Source organism: Halichoerus grypus, chromosome 1 (genome assembly GCF_964656455.1).
Source record: "Halichoerus grypus chromosome 1, mHalGry1.hap1.1, whole genome shotgun sequence".
Classification (NCBI taxonomy): domain Eukaryota; kingdom Metazoa; phylum Chordata; class Mammalia; order Carnivora; family Phocidae; genus Halichoerus; species Halichoerus grypus.
In genome coordinates this window covers 23594592-23614874 of record NC_135712.1, presented here as the reverse complement: position 1 = coordinate 23614874, position 20283 = coordinate 23594592, and the positions used below count along the sequence as shown (strand labels likewise).

The window sequence follows — 20283 nt, the reverse complement described above, 5'->3', positions numbered from 1 at the left end:
TAAACAAATCAGAAGAGACCCGAAACCGGCGGAAAAGAAAGGGAAAGAAAGAAAAAGAAAAAGAAAAAAAGGATATGATCAAATATGATCAGACTGGTGAATAGATCACTGCCACACTCTAGATTGTGGGCATATTTTGGTCCGTTAGAAGAAACTGCTTCCCAAAATTTTAAAGAAACAAAAACTTATATATGTACAAAAATAAGGGTAAATATGATGAAGGGATGGAATATGAATGTAAAGATGAAAACTATAAAGATTTTATAAAAGGAATTGGTAAGATAAGAAGTTGTTTGAAAAAAGAAAGAAGAGAAATTAAAAAAAAAAAAGGAGAGAGTGTGATCAGGCAGGAGACTAGAACAAAGCCATACACTAGAGATTTAGGGTATATTTTGGTCTGTTAGAAGAAACTGTATCACAAAATTTTAAAGAGAGAACAACTTACATATATACTGAAAATAAGGTTAACTACAATGAAGGGATAGAATATGACTCTAAAAATAAAAAATAAAAAAGATTTTAAAAAAGGGATTGATAAGTTGTTGGTTGAAAAAGGGAAAAAAGAAAAATAAAAAAAATTGAAAAAGAAAAAAAAGAAAATTAAAAAAATTAACTTTGAAAGACTAAAGAATCATGGGAAAAATGCCATGAATTCTATGTGCTGTATTCCCCTCATGCTGGAGTTCTGCCGTTCTCATTGATCAGTAAACTTGGTCTTGGCTAGCTGTTCTTGCTGATCTTCTCAGAGAGGGGCCTGTTGCAGTGGTTCGCAAATGTCTTTGCCTGAGGCGGAATTGCACCACCCTTGCCCATGGCCGGGCTAAGTAATCTGCTTGGGTTTTCTCTCAGGAGCTTTTGTTCCCTGCACGATTTCTGTACAGCTTTGGAGGATGAGAGTGAAAATGGCGGCCTCCCAATCTCTGCCCCAGAGGAGCCAAAAGCTCCGGGCCCCATTCCTCAGTGCGCCCCCAGAGAAAAGCAGTCAATCACTTCTGTCTCCCTGGTTTCCGTGCACACTCCGTGCTCACCTGGCCTGTGACGGAGCATTTCTATCTCTGGCACATGACCCTGTTTGGAGTCTCTAAACCCAGCAGATCCCTGCGGTGTGCTTGCGTGCCACTCCTCCCCGGGGAGGAAGGGGAGTCTCCCCAGATCTGCCGCTTGTTGGGTCCCTGCTGGAAGTGCGGTGGCCTGACCGTGCCGCGGATCACGGTTTATGGCAACCCCAAGCTGAGAGCCCACTCCTCGGCTCCGTCTTTGCAGCCGGCTTCCCTGCTCCGATACCTGGGAGCTCTGCTGCACTCAGGCACCCCGGTCTTTGTGTGACCCTGAGGGTCCTGAGACCACATTGTCCCAGCGAGAGTTCCACACCCCGCTTAGCCACTGGAGGGACATCCCTCAGGAGAGCAGACTTCTAAAAGTTCCAATTTTGTGCTCCACTGCTCTATCACTTGCCGGTAGCCGGCTCCCTCCCCCCGCAGTCTATCTTCCCGTATATCGCCTTGAATTCACTTCTCCACGGGTCCTACCTTCCAGAAAGTGGTTGCTTTTCTGTTCAGAGAGTTGCTGCTCTTCTTTTTTTCACTCTCCTGTTGAATTTTTAGGTGTTCAGAATGGTTTGATACCTATCTAGCTAAATTCCTGGGACCAGATGAAATTTAGGTCTCCTACTCCTCCACCACCTTGCTCCTCCTCTCTCTGCATCACCAATTCTTAAACCAACTTTAAATTCTAGTAGTAACAAAACATGTTACTTCTTACAAGACAGATTATCATTCATTAGCCAATTAATATATAACTTAGTAATACATTTAGAACAAGCTGTTTAATTGCATTAATAAAGTTAAAAATTTGAAGCAGGTATATTTCATCTTGACCTGGCACTTTTACATTTTTATTTTATTCTCTTTCTATTTATGAGAATAGTAGTCCCCCCCTTTTTTAGAATAGTAGTCCCCCTTTATATGTGGGGAAATACATTCCAAGACTCCCATGGATGCCTGAAACTGTGGATAGTACTAAACCTTATGTATACTATGTTTTTTCCTACACAAACATACCTATGATAAAGTTTAATTTATATATTAAGCAAAGTAAGAGGTTAACAACAATACCTAATAATAAAATAGAATAATTGTAACACCATACTGTAATAAAAGTTATGTGAATGTGGTCTCTTTCTCTCAGAATATTTTATTGTACTGTACTCACCATTTATCTTGTGATGAGGTGAGATGATAAAATGCCTACATGATGAGATGAAGTGAGATGAATGACATAGGCATTATGATGTAGTAGTGTTAGGCTACCATTGAACTTCTGAGAATACATCAGAAGGAGGATCATCTGTTTCCAGACTGCAGTTGACCTTGGATAACTGGAACCCCAGAAAGCAAAACCATGGATAAAGGGGAACAGCTGTGTATAATAGTACCATATATATATAAATGCACAGTGGACTGCAAAGATTTTACATCAATCATCCATATTCTGAAAACCTGTTTAGCATCCCCCATATATCACAGAAGATAATTTAATCTTTATAGAGTATATTGTTTTATACAACTAGATAAACAAATATGAAGAAAATCCCTTGCAGGTAATTTTATTCCAGACTTAGCTCATTGTAAAGCTCTTGCTTACCCCAGAATCTTGAGGATTTCCAAGCAAATTTCAGGTACTCCATTAACACAGTTTTTCCAATTGTATTTTCTTAAAAGCCTGCTTATATTATTACTGGCAACAATGGAAGGAGCTAAACCATGATAAGTGTGATCTTAAACAATTTTCACTATTTCCAACCTATAAATCTTTAAGAAAAATCTAAAAAATCTAGTATTTAGAGATACAACTGAATGAAAATTTTATGAATTTGACCTTTCTTTCACTAACTCTCTTGGATAATGATGGCCTAGCTCTACTGGGCCGCATTGTCCTTAGGATTTGACAGAAATATATTGCCTGAATTACGTGGTATTGATTCTAAGATACCAGTTGGTGCTTTTAAGAAATAGAGATGCAATGCTTTGGCTAAATAAGAGGACTTTTTTTTTTTTCCAAATGTCTCAGATGATATATAAATAGAAACACAATCCCTGCAAGTGCCTAGCTGCCATCACAAATAATTCAATCATTACATTTGTCCATGATTCCATAGGTTTGGGAGCTATGTCAATACCATAAATCCATTTATGTTAAAATCATTATACCTCCTGTTATGGAGAGAAAAGAAATCAGAATAGAAATACAATTGACCACTGACTGAATATTCATATTGGGAAAATTGAGAGTTAAAATCATATGATATCCTAACGTAAATAATAGTGGTTTATTATTTAATATACTTTTGACTGTAAGTAACACAAACTTCAACTTAAATTATGTCTTAATGAAAAGATTTACCATCAGAACAGAAAATGCATGGTCAGAGTGTAGTGACACCCATAGGCTATGCATGGTCCTGGGAAAATATATTGGCAAGGAACCCGTCAGTATGAACAATCTGATTTTTTTACATCTGTGTTAAACTGTCATGGCATACGTGAGGTGTAGTGATTTACTGATGACTGTTGATCTTATCGTAGAGAAAAGGGCCATAAATATTTGTTCATCGTCCAGGAGTGCACCTGAAGATTTTTAGTGTCCAGGTCCACTATCTCTTCCTGTGCAAGGCCATCAACCATCTCTTTATGTACCTTGTTGTCATTTGTGCCTTTCCAGGGTGTATTAGGTTTCTACTGCTGCAAAATCGGTACACACTTAGCAGCTTAAAAAAACTAAAATGTATTATCTCTCAGTTTCTAAAGGTCAGAAGTCAAGACACAGGGTGCCTGGGTGGCTCAGTCGTTAAGCGTCTGCCTTCGGCTCAGGTCATGATCCCAGGGTCCTGGGATAGAGCCCCGCATCGGGCTGCCTGCTCTGCGGGGAGCCTGCTTCTTCCTCTCCCTCTGCCTACTTGTGTTCTCTCTCTATCTCTCTGTCAAATAAATAAATAAAATCTTTAAAAAAAAAAAAAAGAAGTCAAGACACAATATGATTGGATTCTCTGCTAAAGGGCTGGATAGACTGAAATGAAGGTGTGGACAGGGACTGTCGTTCTCATCTGGATTCTAGGTCCTCTTTCAAGCTTACTAAATGACGATGGCAGAATCACTTCTTTGTGGTTGTAGGACTGAGATCCCTGTGGTCCTGCCAACTGTCGTCTATCGACCGGTGGAATGTGCCAGGACTCGCAACTGTGGTGAGGCGATTGCGGGGGTGCCTGCACAGGGTGGCACACAGAGTAAGGGATGCCTGCTACCCGCTGTAGTCACCCAATGCTCTCCAGACGCAGTGCCTTGCTGAACACATGCTCCCACTCACTCACAGCTCCAGCCAAACCTCAAAAAGGTGAAAGTAACTAGTCCAGAGCCCCACATTTAGAGTCAGCCACATGATCAGAATCACCATTCTGAGTGGCCCCCATCTCCAGTGAATCTGTAGAAAAATAGAGCTCTAACCAATGGGAGTGACTGGCTCCTGTGCTACCCTCCTGGAACCCAGCCAGCCGCAGGACTCCACATGACCCCAAGGGGTGAGCCTGGAGCTCCTCCAGGCATCTGGTTGACCCTACTAAGAGGTTTGTAAAAGTGTCTCAGAGGCCTTTAAGGGAGAAAAGAATCCTGGACCCATGAAAAAATCCTTTTCAGGGTTTATGGTGCTGACGTAAGACCACTGAAGACCCTGGCACATCCTAGGCACTGGAGGGGGAGGGGGCTTTACAACATTTCAATGAAGGGGCAAGAGGCTGAGGCCAGGCCCGGGGCAGAGCACCCACATGCCCTGGCCCTGGGATTGTAAATGTTCTGGATCACTTTTCTCCTCTACTGGCCCTTTTCTTGCTCACTTCCAGTTCACCCCACAAATATTTTCCTGACAGTCTACATAATTACCTCATTTCTGACCTCAGGGGAAAATCTGTATGTTAATTTTCTATAACCAAATGGACCATCAAAATAGTTTGCTAAACAAATACACTCTCCATTTCTCCGATTCTGTTTCACTTCTTATCTCCTGGCTATATACACTTGAACGTTTCCCACAACATTTCATGAGTGTTATGGGAATGCAAAACTTTTGTTTTGTATATAGCAGAGACTGCATAACACGAAGTAGCCGGTTTCCTGTCATTTTACTTGTTCAAAAATATCTCAAAATCAAATTTCTCCCCTAGCTGGATTTTGTAATGACATATGACTTTTAAATCTGATTTTATCATAGCCTCCAACATAAATCTAAAACCCACAGAGTTAGCAAATTCCATTTGTATTCATCAGGTTTATTATTTTACCTTTAGTCATAATCTCACCCAAATCATTACCTGTAATATAGATAGGGAAATATTTCAGGTTCCAAAATCCTTCAGTTCCACAAAATCCTTTAGGAGCTTGTTCACATATTTAACAACCTCTCTTGTCAAGAAATTCATTTTTCTATCTCACACTTTGTCAAACTTGTTATTTTCTCCTTTAAAAATCTCTGTAAGCCTTTGCCTTGGTCATTTTATATTTTTATCCTTTAATTGAACTACACATATATTGAGTATAGTTAGATGGGGGAAGGAATTATCAAATTTAAATTTCTTGAGATTTGATTTAATGATACTAACCTAAATAAAAATGAAAAAAAAAAGTTCAGAATATATGATAGGATGTTAGGAAAGTTCCTGCTCTCCATTATTATCCTTCCCCCTTGAAAACCAACATCATATTAAATAGCCACAATAATTTATAAATTAAGGTCACACTGCACTTTTAAATCAGAAAATTATGAAGCTATAACAAATGGTAAGACTTGTATATAGCTAAGGTAAGCTAAAATATGTAATTGTTTAACCCACTGTCCAGGCAAAAACTTTGTCTCCAGCTTTACATCTAACTTCTAAAATAATATTTCCTAATTTTTTCTTGATTAAAATTGACACAATTTGTCACAAATAAATAAAAAGATTAAGTGAATATGTTTTGGCTGCTTAGATTTACCTCCCATTAAAGCTAAATGAGAAGGAAGTTTCCAAGTCCAATGATCTTGTTTTACAAGAGAAACAAGTTAAAATCCTGAGATGTTATGTGATTTGTGCCCTTAATTTTAGGTGCAATTCAAATCAGGCAAAAACCTAAATGTCTAATATTTCCATTCTGACCCAATAAGTTCAATTATCTAAATAAATATGTACATAGGTGATGACTAAATATATATGTTGAATAAAATAGGAATTAATGTATCATTTTCTGATATATTGACAAAAATAATATTCCTGGAGTTAATGGAAAGAGCATGAGTCCTCTTTGTTCCCCAAGATTATTTACTTGTATAATTATAATGACCATGTAATTATTATCTCATTTCTAAAAGAACTGGAGCAAGATGAGTATATTTGGGTAAGAAATAGGAAATTTAAGGTTTGTAGGGTGAGAACAGAGGGCTAGAATACAGCAAATGATAGGAGTGAAGCAGAGTCATGAACGTGTGAGATGCGACAGGCCAGCTAGGTCTATTCCCCCACAATGTTGCTCAGCCTGCTGACATCAAGTGTACACTGAAGAAGTTTGGAAATAAATTCAGTTTCTACAAATTTGTACATGCCGATTACCAAGTTAGGAATACCACATGTTAATTATAACTTTTCCTGACAGGAAGAAAAAAATGTCTTTCATTATAATGACTGAGCTAAGAATAAGCATTTGTTACTGTTGTGACTTCTCATTCTGCTTGTATCCCTACTCCTAAGTTTACCATCACCATCTATACACACAAGGAAAAGAAAGAGAAATAAAAACTAAACAACAAAAATCCTTAAAACTTAGGTAAGCTAGAACATCACATAGGTAACTCTCAATTTCCTGGAACAAAATAATTACACAAACAGGAATTGCTATTTTTGCTATAGAAAGCATTTGAGAGTTAACTATGAGAGAGATAAGATACGTACCTTAAAACAAGATTTGATTGGAAAGTTCTGAGTCAAGTTGCTAGAAGTTGTGCGTAGTTCATGGAGCCGGTACCTCATTAAGACTGTTTGAACCAAGTTTAATGTGCTTCTTCTGTCATTGTAGTGGTGGACAAATCTCTTTTATTATTGCTATTGTTGGTCTGGGGGTTTGGGGGATTAAGTTTTGGGTTTTTTGGTGTTTTGCTGTTTGTTACTGTTTTTGTTTTGTTTTGGTCTATATATTTTTCTCTCTTCACTTGACTGTTGAAGGTATGGAAAAGGGGGAGGGAGAGAATGTAACTAGAAAGCGGTGTTTGGGAAGGAAGGGGGTTAGAGTTAGCTAGAGAGGTAGTTAGGAACACATCTACAAGAGTTTATCAGGACCTTATTAAATAAACAAACATATTGGAAATTATTGTGTGAAGTGTTCCGTGATACCAAAACCACACCAATGATAAAACAATAATAAAATAAGTAAATAAAGCAATAAATAAAACAAGGAAAGATGAAAGATGGACTCTGTCTCCAAGGATCTATTTTACAGGTGAGGAAGGAAAAAAAAAAAAGCTGTGTGGGTGGAGAAGTGCAGGGAAATTGTCAAATTCATTACATTGTTTTTTTGTTTTGTTTTGTTTTGTTTTTCTCTTTTTTTAATTATATTATGTTAATCACCATACATTACATCACTAGTTTTTGATGTAGTGTTCCATGATTCACTGTTTTCATATAACACCCAGTGCTCCATGCAGTCCGTGCCCTCTTTAATACCCATCACCAGGCTAACCCATCCCCCCACGCCCTCCCCTCTAGAACCCTCAGTTTGTTTCTCAGCATCCATAGTCTCTCATGGTTCATCTCCCCCTCCGATTCCCCCCCCCCCTTCATTTTTCCCTTCCTGCTATCTTCTTCTTCTTCTTCTTTTTTTTTTTAACACGTACCTCTGAAACAAATCCATTACATTGTTGATGTGAAATGTTGGGATTTGGAGCAAGGGAGGAAGGCATCGGGCAAATCAAGCAGGAATTTTTTTTAGCAGTGAAAGTTAGGTGATTATGGAAGGAATCACTCCCAGCAGTTCCATGGGGAACATGATCATATAATTCATGGTTCAAAGTAAGAGACTTTGAGAGTGAAAGGAGTGCTATATGTCAGGACAAGAATAAACCAGAACTATCTTTGCAAACTGGAAACCTATCACAGAGCAAAGTATGAGGGTCTCAGCAGTACTGGTAATAATGGTAATTATAACATTATCATCATGTCATCATCGCCATCTTCATCATCATCATCATCACTATATTTGTATTGCCTTAATTTAGGTGTTGTAGTCATCTGTTTTGTTATATAGTTTAACCTCCATAGCTACCTGATGATAAGCTTTATTGTTATTACTATTCTTCTTTTCCAGGGAAGAAAATAGTAACATAGGGAGATTAAATAAATTGGACAAATCTCATACAGCCAAAAAGTGGTAGAGCCAGAATCCAGGTCTCTATTACCCCAAAGGTCTAGTTAACACTATCTCGTATAACCCAACTCTAGCAAGGGAGTCAGCTGAAACTTATTTACAAATTCCATGTCACAATGAATAGAGGCAGATAGAAAAACTGCTCTGGGTGGGGGGGCATTACAAAATTAAGAACTGAAGATGCACAAATATAGTTCTCAGTTCATCAGACATAATAATTTCACTGAACTTTGCAATGAGATTTTTAATAAAATAAAGAAGACTCATGAAAAGTTTTCTTAGAAAAAGAGATAGCCCAAGTAATCATAGGCCATTATCTGGGCAAAGGCCCAGCATAGCCGCCAAGAATATTGCCTTGAAACTATATCCTCTCTCTCAATCAAAGAGATCTCATTGATCAGTAATATTACTACCCAACTATTGATTTTCCCAAATGCTTCTTGAAGCATGGGTGGTTCAGTGGTAGAATTCTCGCCTGCCAAATGCTTCTTGAATGCTTCATTCTAGCCAAGGTAGCATATTAAAAGTTTACCAAACATTTCTACTCATTTTATTTCTTTATTTTCTTATAAACAATCCTTCATCTTTTATAAAATGTTTCATCAGACAGTGTCTCCTCAAACCCCTGCCTTCCTCCCATCCTGGTCATTTCTTATTTAGTGTCTGTGTTTTCTCCCTCATAGGCCTTTTCTGACCACCTTCTACTTTCATGTACCAATAACTGTCTTAACTATGATTATAATTGTACCCATATAACGTTATAGCATTCCCTATCTTTCTTTTCCAATTTATACCTCCAATTTGAATTTTTTTTTTTTTTTTAAAGATTTTATTTATTTATTTGAGAGAGAGAATGAGAGAGAGAGCATGAGAGGGGGGAGGGTCAGAGGGAGAAGCAGACACCCTGCCGAGCAGGGAGCCCGATGCGGGACTCGATCCAGGGACTCCAGGATCATGACCTGAGCTGAAGGCAGTCGCTTAACCAACTGAGCCACCCAGGCGCCCTCCAATTTGAATTTTTAATATCTATTTAAATATGTTAAATTATTGCAGAGCTGGAAATATTTTATCCATCTTTGTACTTCCATCACCATCCCCACCAAACCCAAACATTAGAGCATACACAGTAATCACTCAGTAAATATTTGTTGCTTTCATTTATGGGTGTTCCTTTCATTAAGGATGTTCCTTTAGGTTATTTATTTTCTGCACTGTTTTCTTTGGCTCCTCTTGTCCTATCACTTAAATACATTTATATATATGCCATATTTATGCACACAAATGAATTGGGGAGTCCTTATAGCAGGAGTACTAACCATTAATGTGAAAGTTTCAGAAGCAATGAAATGAAAGGAGTGCATTATCCTCATCCAACAGGGCTGGATTTACAAGTAGCACTTTCCAACTCATCACTGTGAGATTTGCATTTGCATTACATGACCCTGGAAATTTGGTAGGAAAAATTTCCTATTCATTGCCTTCTCTTCATTCATGTGCCCCTTCAATAAAACTACGCATACATCTTGATTAAGCTTTGCATTTGGAACCAACAATGCCCATGTAAAAGCTCAAGTGGACAGACATTCCCCAACAAACACTTGTTTATGCAAAGGTCAATGACATATTATGCTGTACAGAGTTGAAGGTTCTAAGTACATTCTGGTTTTTAACAAGCAACAGGAAAATTACAAACTAAATCAATATGTCCAGCAGAATGCCTGCTCATTTGCTACTGACTCAGGCTATTCCTGGAGATTGTTGTACAGCTCTTTTTTTGTGCATTTTGTTTTCAGAACTGACACATGGAAACTTAAGGACTGAAATACTCAGACTTCAAAGCTCCCACTCTGTGTGCGAAGCATTTTTCACTGGCATCAAGGATATACACTCACTTTCATCATTGGGCTGAATAATAAGCCTTCCTCCAGGGGGCAACTCCTTGGAGGAAGCTCCCTGCACCCATTATGTCAGACTACAATTTAGCAACTTGAGGGATTGTGGCCCACTTGCACATAAGGCTTTTGTATTTTTCTAAGGCTTTTGTCCAAGTGGTAATTTTAAGGCTATATTTTTGAGATTAAAAAAGAAATTGTCACTGAAATTTCTCTTCTGAACATTTGAAAAACACTGAGGCCTATAAAATAATATTGCATGCTAAAATATTACTTTTAATACAGATTTTCCTACAGAGAATATAACAACAGCCATAGAAAAATCAAAACTGTGTCCTAAGTGTTTGAAATTGAAAGAAACATTAACAATTTTGCTTTTAGCTGAATACAATAGGAAAAAAAATGATATAATACTGCTTTTAAACACATTTACCTCACAAATAGCAATTAGGGAAATTAAGAGAATTTTCTGGATGTTGTATTATGTCCACATTTTTGAATTACACAAATATAGCTACTGCTTTTATTTTTTATTTATTTATTTATTTTTTTTAAAGATTTTATTTATTTGACAGAGAGAGACACAGCGAGAGCAGGAACACAAGCAGGGGAGTGGGAGAGGGAGAAGCAGGCTTACTGCCGAGCAGGGAGCCCGATGCGGGGCTCGATCCCAGGACGCTGGGATCATGACCTGAGCCGAAGGCAGAAGCGTAACAGCTGAGCCACCCAGGCGCCCCATAGCTACTGCTTTTAAACAGCTACTTGCAAATATATTATTAGCCAAAGTTCTCACTAATGTAGCCTTTTATAGACATTATGATACACGCTTTCAATTAAACCTTTTTTCAGTCTACTAAAGCATTGAAATCTTTGGTACAAGCCTAACTCACTAAGAAATTGGTTTCCTTTACTTTCTTGCAACATAAGCCTACCTCCTGCAAACTTAACAAATCTTTGGTACATAATTGGATATATAACCTTAAATTACTAGATATAGTCAATCTCCTCATATTAGCAGGGTAGAGGCTCAGCCCTCTTTACTCAAGTCTACCTAACAGGCTACTTACAGATTCATTTGGTTGGGGTTTTCCAGCATGGTAGAACCCCCCCACACACACATACACCCGGTGACTATGGTAGAACCTCCCCCCCCCCCCCCCAGTAGCTATTCAAGTTCCTGGGCTTTTCCCCTACAACAAACGCAAGAGTTTTCTAAGATTATTAAGACATAATGTAACTGGCTATAATCCTAGTGATATAAAAATATTTCTTATATTTAGAAAGTTCCATTGGTTCTTTTAGACCAGAGAACCATTTCACCACCCTGTCAAACTGGAGAAACTTACAGAAATGGTAACTATAATGTAAGTAAAAGTGAAAAGTCACCTACTACCTAGTATGAATGAATGGATATTCTGACAGTGATACAAAGTGTGAAAAGGAAAAATAATAATAATTCATATAACTTTGGGTGTTGAAGCTGATTTAAATAGGACATCATTGAGGTGATGCATAGAGTTCATGGCTGGTGTATGTAGTAATAGTAGCAGCAATAGCCGTAGTGGCAAAAATATCATAGTTAGAAGACCCACAATAAAAATTATTTCTTCATGCATCATCAAAATCATCATTATCATCACCATAACCAAACTGAAGACATTTTCCATAAGCATATGAAGCCACTTACTCAATAAATTTAGGAAGGTCTAGATATTCAGATATTCTTCCTATCTTAAATTAAGTTCACTCCGATTGAACATCACTTTTGAAATTGTTAAGTGCTCGGTAGCTGGTTGTAATTAGAATGAGCTAGTAATGAGCATGAGATGACACTAAGGGGAGGAACTGTGAAGACTTTATAGTTTTGCCTAGAATTTGAGATCAAAATTTAGACCTGGTATCTGTAACTTCTCCTTTGTCCTTACCATAGCTTCCTCTACAGGCTTCCAGTGTATCTGATTTGAACACTTTTTAGATTAGGCAAACTTTTGTGAGACTGCTGCATTTAATGGTTTTATATACATACAATTGTATGTGCATAAACATATTTATCACAAAATGATAGAAAAACTGAAATTAAAAAAAATATCTTGAAGGTTCCTTTCCATTTATGTAAATCTTGTTGAAATAAAACTGTAGAAAGATACAAACTGCAAATGTTGACACAATGAAATGTCTGGTGAAATAATTTCTCAATGATAGACCTTGTTCTATTGTCCATGTTATCAATAAACAGTAACAACCTGGTTTCAAAGTCTATAGTCTTTACCAACTGCTTTATGTCCAGCACCTGGCCTGTAATAAACACTTAAGGTAGAGCTATTTAATGAATAAACAGATGCATGTCTTTTCCTTTTAATTTAACAAACTTGTGTAGTATTTTCAGGCAAAGTTGTAAATGCTTTACTGCTATGTTCCTATTTAATTCTTATAACAACTTTATGAGGTAAATGCTGAAATGAACCAACCTTGTCAACACCTTGCTTTCAGAGGTAGGGTCTTGTGAATCATGAGAGAATCAATTTCCTTTGTTAAGTCCCCCAGTTTGTTTCGGCAGGCCTTGGAAACTAATACAGCATGCAAGCAAGGTTAAGTTTAAAAAGAACCAACCTAGGAACCTAAATATAAACAAGTTCTTTTAAATAATAACAAAATCCAACTGCTCACAGTAATCACCAAAATCCATGACTCAGTAATGTAGTAGTTTTATTAGTTTTCTCTTTTAACACTGACCATTTGAGTGTACTCCTTAATTAAAAATTTTAAGTGCGAGAATAACAGGTTATTCCAAACATAAACCGCTGTGTTTGGTAATAGTTTTATTTTGACAGGCATTGAGTTTTGGAGTTAATAAGGAACTTTGTAGCCTATCTATTCCAAACACCTAATTTTGGAGAAACTTCAATGACTTGTTTAAAAACCACACATCCAGGGGAGCCTGGGTGACTCAGTTGATTAACTGTGTGCCTTTGGCTCAAGTCATGATCCCAGGGTCCTAGGATGGAGCCCAGCATCTGCTTCTCCCTGACTGCAGCTCCCCCTGCTTGTGCACTCTCGCTCGCTCTCTCTCTCTCTCTCTCTCTCTCTGTCAAATAAATAAATAAAAACTTCTTAAAAAATAAAAATAAATATAAAAATAAAACCACACATCCAGTTGTAGTATCTTATTATGAATCCCCCCAAATCCCAGGCCTATAACCTCACCATCAATTAAAATATACTTAGAAAATTATTAACGTTTAGTTAGTAGCTAATGACTTTGGTTCTATTTGTATATTAGGAAATAGCCTTTTTTTTTTTTTTTTTTACTTTGGAAAAATAATTTCCCTGGGATTTTTTTTTTTTAATTTCAACATTTTATTGCTTTTTCTTCTTTCTATCTCTATCTCTTTCTCTCTTTCTCATTTTAGATTTCTCTCTCTACTCCTGGGAACAGTGTGCCCTACATTTTCAAGACGACTAACACTGCTATGATGGTTTTCCTGGTCAGTGGCCCTTCAGTCTTAGAGATTTGGGCAGAAAAAAGAAAACAGTAGGAAGAGGTCAAGAGCAAGCTTCAGCTGTGTGTTGATGTGAGCCATCACATCTCTAGTGAACCAAGGGTTGAACTAACATTAGAGTTTTTGGAACCCGACAGAAAGTTCGCTGAAGAGGTACCACATCTGAATTCTATAAACATTGCCACAGCTTTCCATTCTCATTCAAATAGAAAGCTTACTGGTTTCCAGCTAAGTGGCTATTAAAATGGCAATTCAAAATACACTCCGCTAATTGTGTTTAAATAGAGCTCAACTACAGGTCGCCCTGCCCCCTCCTCCAGCTCCATCAACAAAGAAAAAGATTTTCATTACCTTGGTTTTTATCTATGAAAATGTGCATTTTTCTTATTGTAATTCTTTCAGTGTATCAGCTAAATAAAGTTAAATGCAGCATAGCTTCTAGAAAGGTTTTATATTAAAAATAGGGTCAAAGTTAGCGAAATCATTTACTTTCAAGTTTTCTAGTCACCATATTTATGGATTTTTTTTCGGATTTTGTTTCAGTCTAAAAGACTCATGATGGCTTTTTTATTCATCATTTATACAATGACTGCTGTTTTGACTCAATCATTACCATTCTTGGTAACAGACTGAAAACAGATTGTTGTGTATGAACAATATTTTAGATAAGCCTCATTTTGTCTAAAAGCTGATAACTAGGAAAGTTATAATTAGAATATAAGAAAAAAAATGTCTTATAATTAAGGTTAGGCTGTCCTTTAAATTCATATCCATAATATTCACATACATTCATTAACTTCAGATGTAATTGGAAGGCACATAATTAATGCAATGGCTCTGAATATTTATCAAATTACCACCAATCATCATAGTTTCTTGATGATGCTCCACAACACAGTGCATGGACATCAATAAAGTACTAATTATGAATTACTAATTATAATGACTCCACAAGGCCTAAAAAAAGCATTACTGTTTAAATTAAATTTAGTTTTATTGACTTAATTATTAAAGGATGAGCTGTTTCAAGCTGTAAAATTTTGAACTGATATTTTAAATTACTTCTGTTATAATTAATGCCAATTCTTCTGAAAGTAGGAACCACAAACAAAAAGATGCTAAGGATAAAAAAGCTTGTACAGATTAACACATGCTTGCTTACTAGATACCATGAAGTGAGATAAATGTTAAAATATATTCATGCATTTTTATTTCAGCTCTTCATTAAAACACACACACACACAGAAATGTAGAAGTAATGACCTTTCAAGAATTTCTCAGAAAACCTTTTTTACATTCCATAAGTGCAAACATACCTAAAATGTATTAAAACAACAATAAAGACCACCACTGATTTTCTACTGGTATTATGTAAAACACTGTTATAATTAATCTGCTTCTCTCCAAGCTTGAAGTCCCCTGCTATGCATCAGCAAGGTGATCATTCTCTAATAAGTCTTTTCGGATGATAAACTCTAGAAGAGTAATCTTTTAATCAATTAAATTATGTATTTAAGGAACAATTCAAACTTAATTAATTTAAGAACTCATCAGATTGAAACTTGGTTCAGAAACACAGGGAATCCAAATTGTTTCCAACTTCAAAACATTACTTTTAGCTGGAAACACATGTTAATTACTTAGGCATACCAAAATTAATATCTTAATTAATTTTTTTCACATTCACACTGACAAGTGGAGTACATTTGTAAATGTAGACTTTGTGTTAAAGGACGCTTATATCAATTCACATATTCAGCTCCCTTTCAGGGGTGACTAACTCAGGGGCTCTCCAGCTAGGAAACCCTAAAAGCCTGTGGGTGGAAAGCAAAAACAAAACAACAAAAAAACTTCAGTACTGATCACCTTTCCTGACTTTATTGTTGGTAGTTTTATCACTATCAAATTTAACAACTATTTTCTAGAACATGTGGAACTAAAAGAGGCCTCCCAGTTTATTTGAAAGGTGCGAGTGCCCTGCATCACCTACAACATGTAGGATAGTCGGAAGAAAGGCAGGCGGAGGCAAGGCACAGCCCCCCAACACCCCACCCCCTACCCCCATCCAAAGAGGAAATCACCCTTAAAATGAAAAATACCCCATCCTGTTATTCTACAACACCCTGAGAAGAGCCTTCCACCCTTTCCCACGTAAACAACTACCTGATAGGTAGATGAGCGCAAGGACAAAAACCTGATTGGGTGACAGGCTCATGGAGGGTTAATCAGATTAAAACAGCCCGTCAACATTCTCATAAAAACCCCTAGACTTAGAAACTCCAACAGCAACCCTCTAGGTTCAGGAGCTTGGTACTATTGCTCAATAAACTTTGCTTTGCTGACCACCACTCTTCATCTGGTCTACCTCTTCAGTCTTTCATGCAGCATGGCCAAGAACAGTGGGCACTAAGGGAAAAGAAATCCTGAAACATACATAGTTCCGACATTGCAACAAAAGCTACATTATCTGTTGCCTGTGTGTTCTTAGTGATGAACTTGGTCTAAGAATAACAGTGTCTTATATGTTGGATTGGAACAAACAAGTCTAGTTAAAGCTGAACCCACTAAATACTAGATCATAATATAGGTGATTTTTTTTAAAGCTTCACTGAAAATTTTCCAAGGAAAGTGGTTTGTCCACAAGAAATGTCGCTGGTATCACCTTTCAAAGCATAAAATCCTTCAACTTCATATACCCTTTGAATTCTATATTGCCCTATTTTCTAATTTGTTATCTCTCTCCCATATGGAAAAATTTACTTTATTTGAGGTCAGTGCTAGAAAGCTTCTAGAACAGTACTTTCTGAGGAGTCCTGTATATACCTTTATTTCACTCTAGAGAAGCTTTCCTGCTGTCTCTGAGGGCAATTTAGGATGAATGGTGTTGACCAAGATGTCCTTAATATTCTCCACAGTTTAACTAAAATTTAGACAGGCTTCTTCCTGCCTTTAGATCCCTGACCTCCTTTTCACACTGGACCTTACAGAATAGAGGTAGCCTAAACACAAAGAAAAACATTCCATACCCAATGGCCCTAATCACAAACTCAATAAAAAACCCATCAACACAATAATTGATCAACATTCCCTAACACCCTCTGAAACCCTGCCCCATAGGGTTAATGAGGTTGAAACTAGCAGAAAATTTTAAGCTTGTTTTTCAGAGAACTACTTCTCCTTTAGCAGCTAGTATGTCTTTTCAGACCCCAATAACAAATACACTAGCTATCTCTGCAGAAGCCTGAACTCAAGGTCAACTGATAAGCTTCCAGTCTGTGAACAAGCAAGGCCCTGCATTCCTTACCCAAGATAATGAGCCCAAGACCTTATCCAGTTTATACTGGCTCTTAGAGCAGGCCTTAGCTCTTCTCCTTATCCTAAGATAACCCGCTGACATCAGGCACCGAACTTTGCCTGTTCTAATGTTAAGTCTCCAACCCAAAGTGAACATGGGAATGTATGTTATATATATATGTTTGCTCAATGTACATGCTCCATCTTTCCTCACGAATAGTCATAAGTTTCCCTGCCCTTTTCATCAATATACATGTAATCTCAACCCTTTATAAATACTTGTTCTCTTCCTCTTCTGGGAGGTAGATTTGAGACTCACCCTCCTGTCTCCTTTGGCTGCCTCTCGAATAAAGCCTTTCCTTGCTGCATACTTGGTGTCTCAGTGACTGGCTTTCTGCGTGCCCGGCAAATGGACTTGGGTTCAGTTCCTCCAGTATTTTTCCACTAGCTCATCCCTGCCCTTAAAAACTTGACCATTCTTTGTTCCAGCGGAATTGAGCTCAGACTTATTTATGGCCTCTCTCCCCTATTACAATAGTCTCAAATAAATTCATCCTTACCAGGTTAACACTCGTGTAATTTTCTTTGACAACCTTGTAAAAAAGGTGTCTGATGTTACTGTACTTGCATACAATGTTTGAACTAGGATGTACAATATGAGAATTTGAGGTACTTCTTGTCTGTAGTCACTTTGAGAGTTATGAACAATGATGGCTTCTTAGGGTGAATGCTTATGCATTCTAGCAGTCTGAGTTGTATTAGTTGTTGATATTGAAAGAATGAGACTGAGAAATACAGTAAAAGATGTCAAAAATGGTCACAAAGAAATAGGTCAATTAATAGAAGTTATCTGCATTAAATTCTCATAGGACATTTAAAAACTGATGAAATGTGAGCTTAAGAAGGACAAGTGTATCAGATAAAATGGCCTGGCTATAAACTAATTAACTGATATCTTCAGTTAATGTAAATTACTACACAGTAACAATCCTTCTTTGCACTATATTATTGATAAATGGGCACTTATATCCAATTATTTTTGAAATTAGACACTTGTCCAATGTTTCTTTTCAACAAACTAGCCTGTCCTATGTGGACCTGCTCCCCCTGCCCTACCCTATGTTTATAAATGCAATTACATCTAAGATTTCACTTTCTCTTTCAAATTGTAGGACCCATTGTATTCTGATGTTAATACTAGTAAAGAATTTGGCTCTGTTCACTCTGCAAATGTCATAGAGATGCCTATGGGTATAAAAAGAAGAATCTTCAATGCATATATGTAAAGTTTTGAGGTTATCTGTTTGTTTTACATTCAGTGACATCCATATCTCCTAGAATAATTAGAACATTAAATTATAATTTACTCCAAAGTGCTATAAAAATATTTTTCTCTTTACTACATTATGTCCTTATATCTATACATTTATTTTTCCAGAATGACTCAATTTATTCCTCTTACAAACATATTGAAGAACAACATGATTTTTGAGCCTATGGCAAGTCAATGCATATTTCTTAAAGACATCCTCACGTGATTGTTTTTTTCCCACCTAAGTATAAACTGTCTCCCATAGAAACTCAGCAAAGAATTGGGATAAAATATTAATGAGAGAACCTCAAGGAAAATACACACCCAAATATTCCAATGAATAAAATACTGTAATGAAAATATCAAACTGAACTGTCTGACTCCAGATCTCTTGTCTTTAACCATTCTTTTCAGGAGAGATGAGTAAGAAAATGGACTTTCCTTCAAAAAGCTTACAGATCAGTATGACATGAAGATAATGTGTGGAGGTAAGTGATTCAGGCTATTTATAGTTTAGGAATTATAGTAATAACTAACAACAGTGGTAACATCAAGACTAATAGTTGTGAAAATAGCAATAGCTATTATTTGCTGAGCACATATTGTATGCAAGGCCTTTTACTAAGCACTTTCCTAAAATATTTAAATTAATTTTTATTTAATCCCTCATAAAGCTATATGAGGCTTATAGATGATAAAACAGCAAAAAGATAATGTAGTTTGACCAAAGTCATAATTGTGGTAAGTGAAAAAGACATCTAGTAATTTTTTTTTTTTTTTTTGACAGAATACTTATCTTAGCCAGGGGAAATGTCTATCTTTACCATTTTTTTTTTTCCTCAAGGGTTCATATTTGGGTGGACAACTACCCTTCTATGTGTATCTGAAATAATATAAAAAGTAATATTTTTTCTAGTAGAGAAAAACAAGAATTCATGAACTCATGGAGTGCTATAGACACAGGTTATCACCAAAAGTGTAAGGAAATTTTTCCAATCTTGCCACTCAAACACACACACACACACACACACACACACACACACACATGCACACATACACACTCACTCATTCAGAGGGTTAATTTTATGTGTTAATTTGCCTGGCCGCAGGATGACCAGATTAATTATTTTTTCTGGATGTGTCTGTCAGGGCTTTTCAGAATGAGATTTACATTGGAATCTGTGAACTCAACTCAGTAAAGTGGACTGCCCTTCCCAATGTGCGTGGTCATCGTGGAATCCAATAAGGACCTGAATAAAACAAAAGGCTAAGGAAGAAAGGATTAATTTCTTTTTTTCCTGCCTCACTGGTGAAGTGGGACACCTCAGTTCATCTTCTCCTGCCTGGCCCTGCGGACTAGAATTTACACTGTTAGCTTTCCTGGTTTTTTGACTCAGACTGAATAATATCACTGGCTTTCTTGGGTCTCCAGGTACACACAACAGGTCATGGGACTTTTCAACTTCTGTAATCATGTGAGCCAATTCCTCATGTCTAATCTCTATTGACCATCTACCTATTTGTCTGTTCTTCTATCTCCTATTGATTTTATTTCTCTGGAGAATCTTGACTAATACTCTCACTCAGACATGCACACAACACAGCAACACACACAGACACACATTTGGGATTCTTATATCTCCACCCTTGAAGAATGATCTATTATTTTTAAAAACATATCTTAATTTTTAATGTGTAACACCTACCAAAATGGCACTCAATCAATATAAGCGCAGATTGAAAAATGCAGCTGAAAACCAAACAACTCAGTCAAGACTAAAATATCCTCAGTGACCCTATGGATTGCGGGTTGTGACACTCATCACATACTATTTCCCCTTAAATGT

The 20283-nt window shown here is 36.9% G+C and overlaps 1 long non-coding RNA gene across 1 annotated transcript in view; it reads left to right on the top strand.

Moving 5' to 3' along the window:
* LOC144379266 (uncharacterized) overlaps positions 1-20023 on the top strand; it is a 32857-nt gene extending 12834 nt beyond the window's left edge. The window contains exons 2-4 of the long non-coding RNA XR_013441986.1: positions 13741-13983; positions 18851-18924; positions 19586-20023. This is a non-coding gene — a long non-coding RNA (uncharacterized LOC144379266). The remainder of the gene's footprint in view (positions 1-13740; positions 13984-18850; positions 18925-19585) is intronic.
* The last annotated feature ends 260 nt before the right edge of the window (positions 20024-20283 follow it).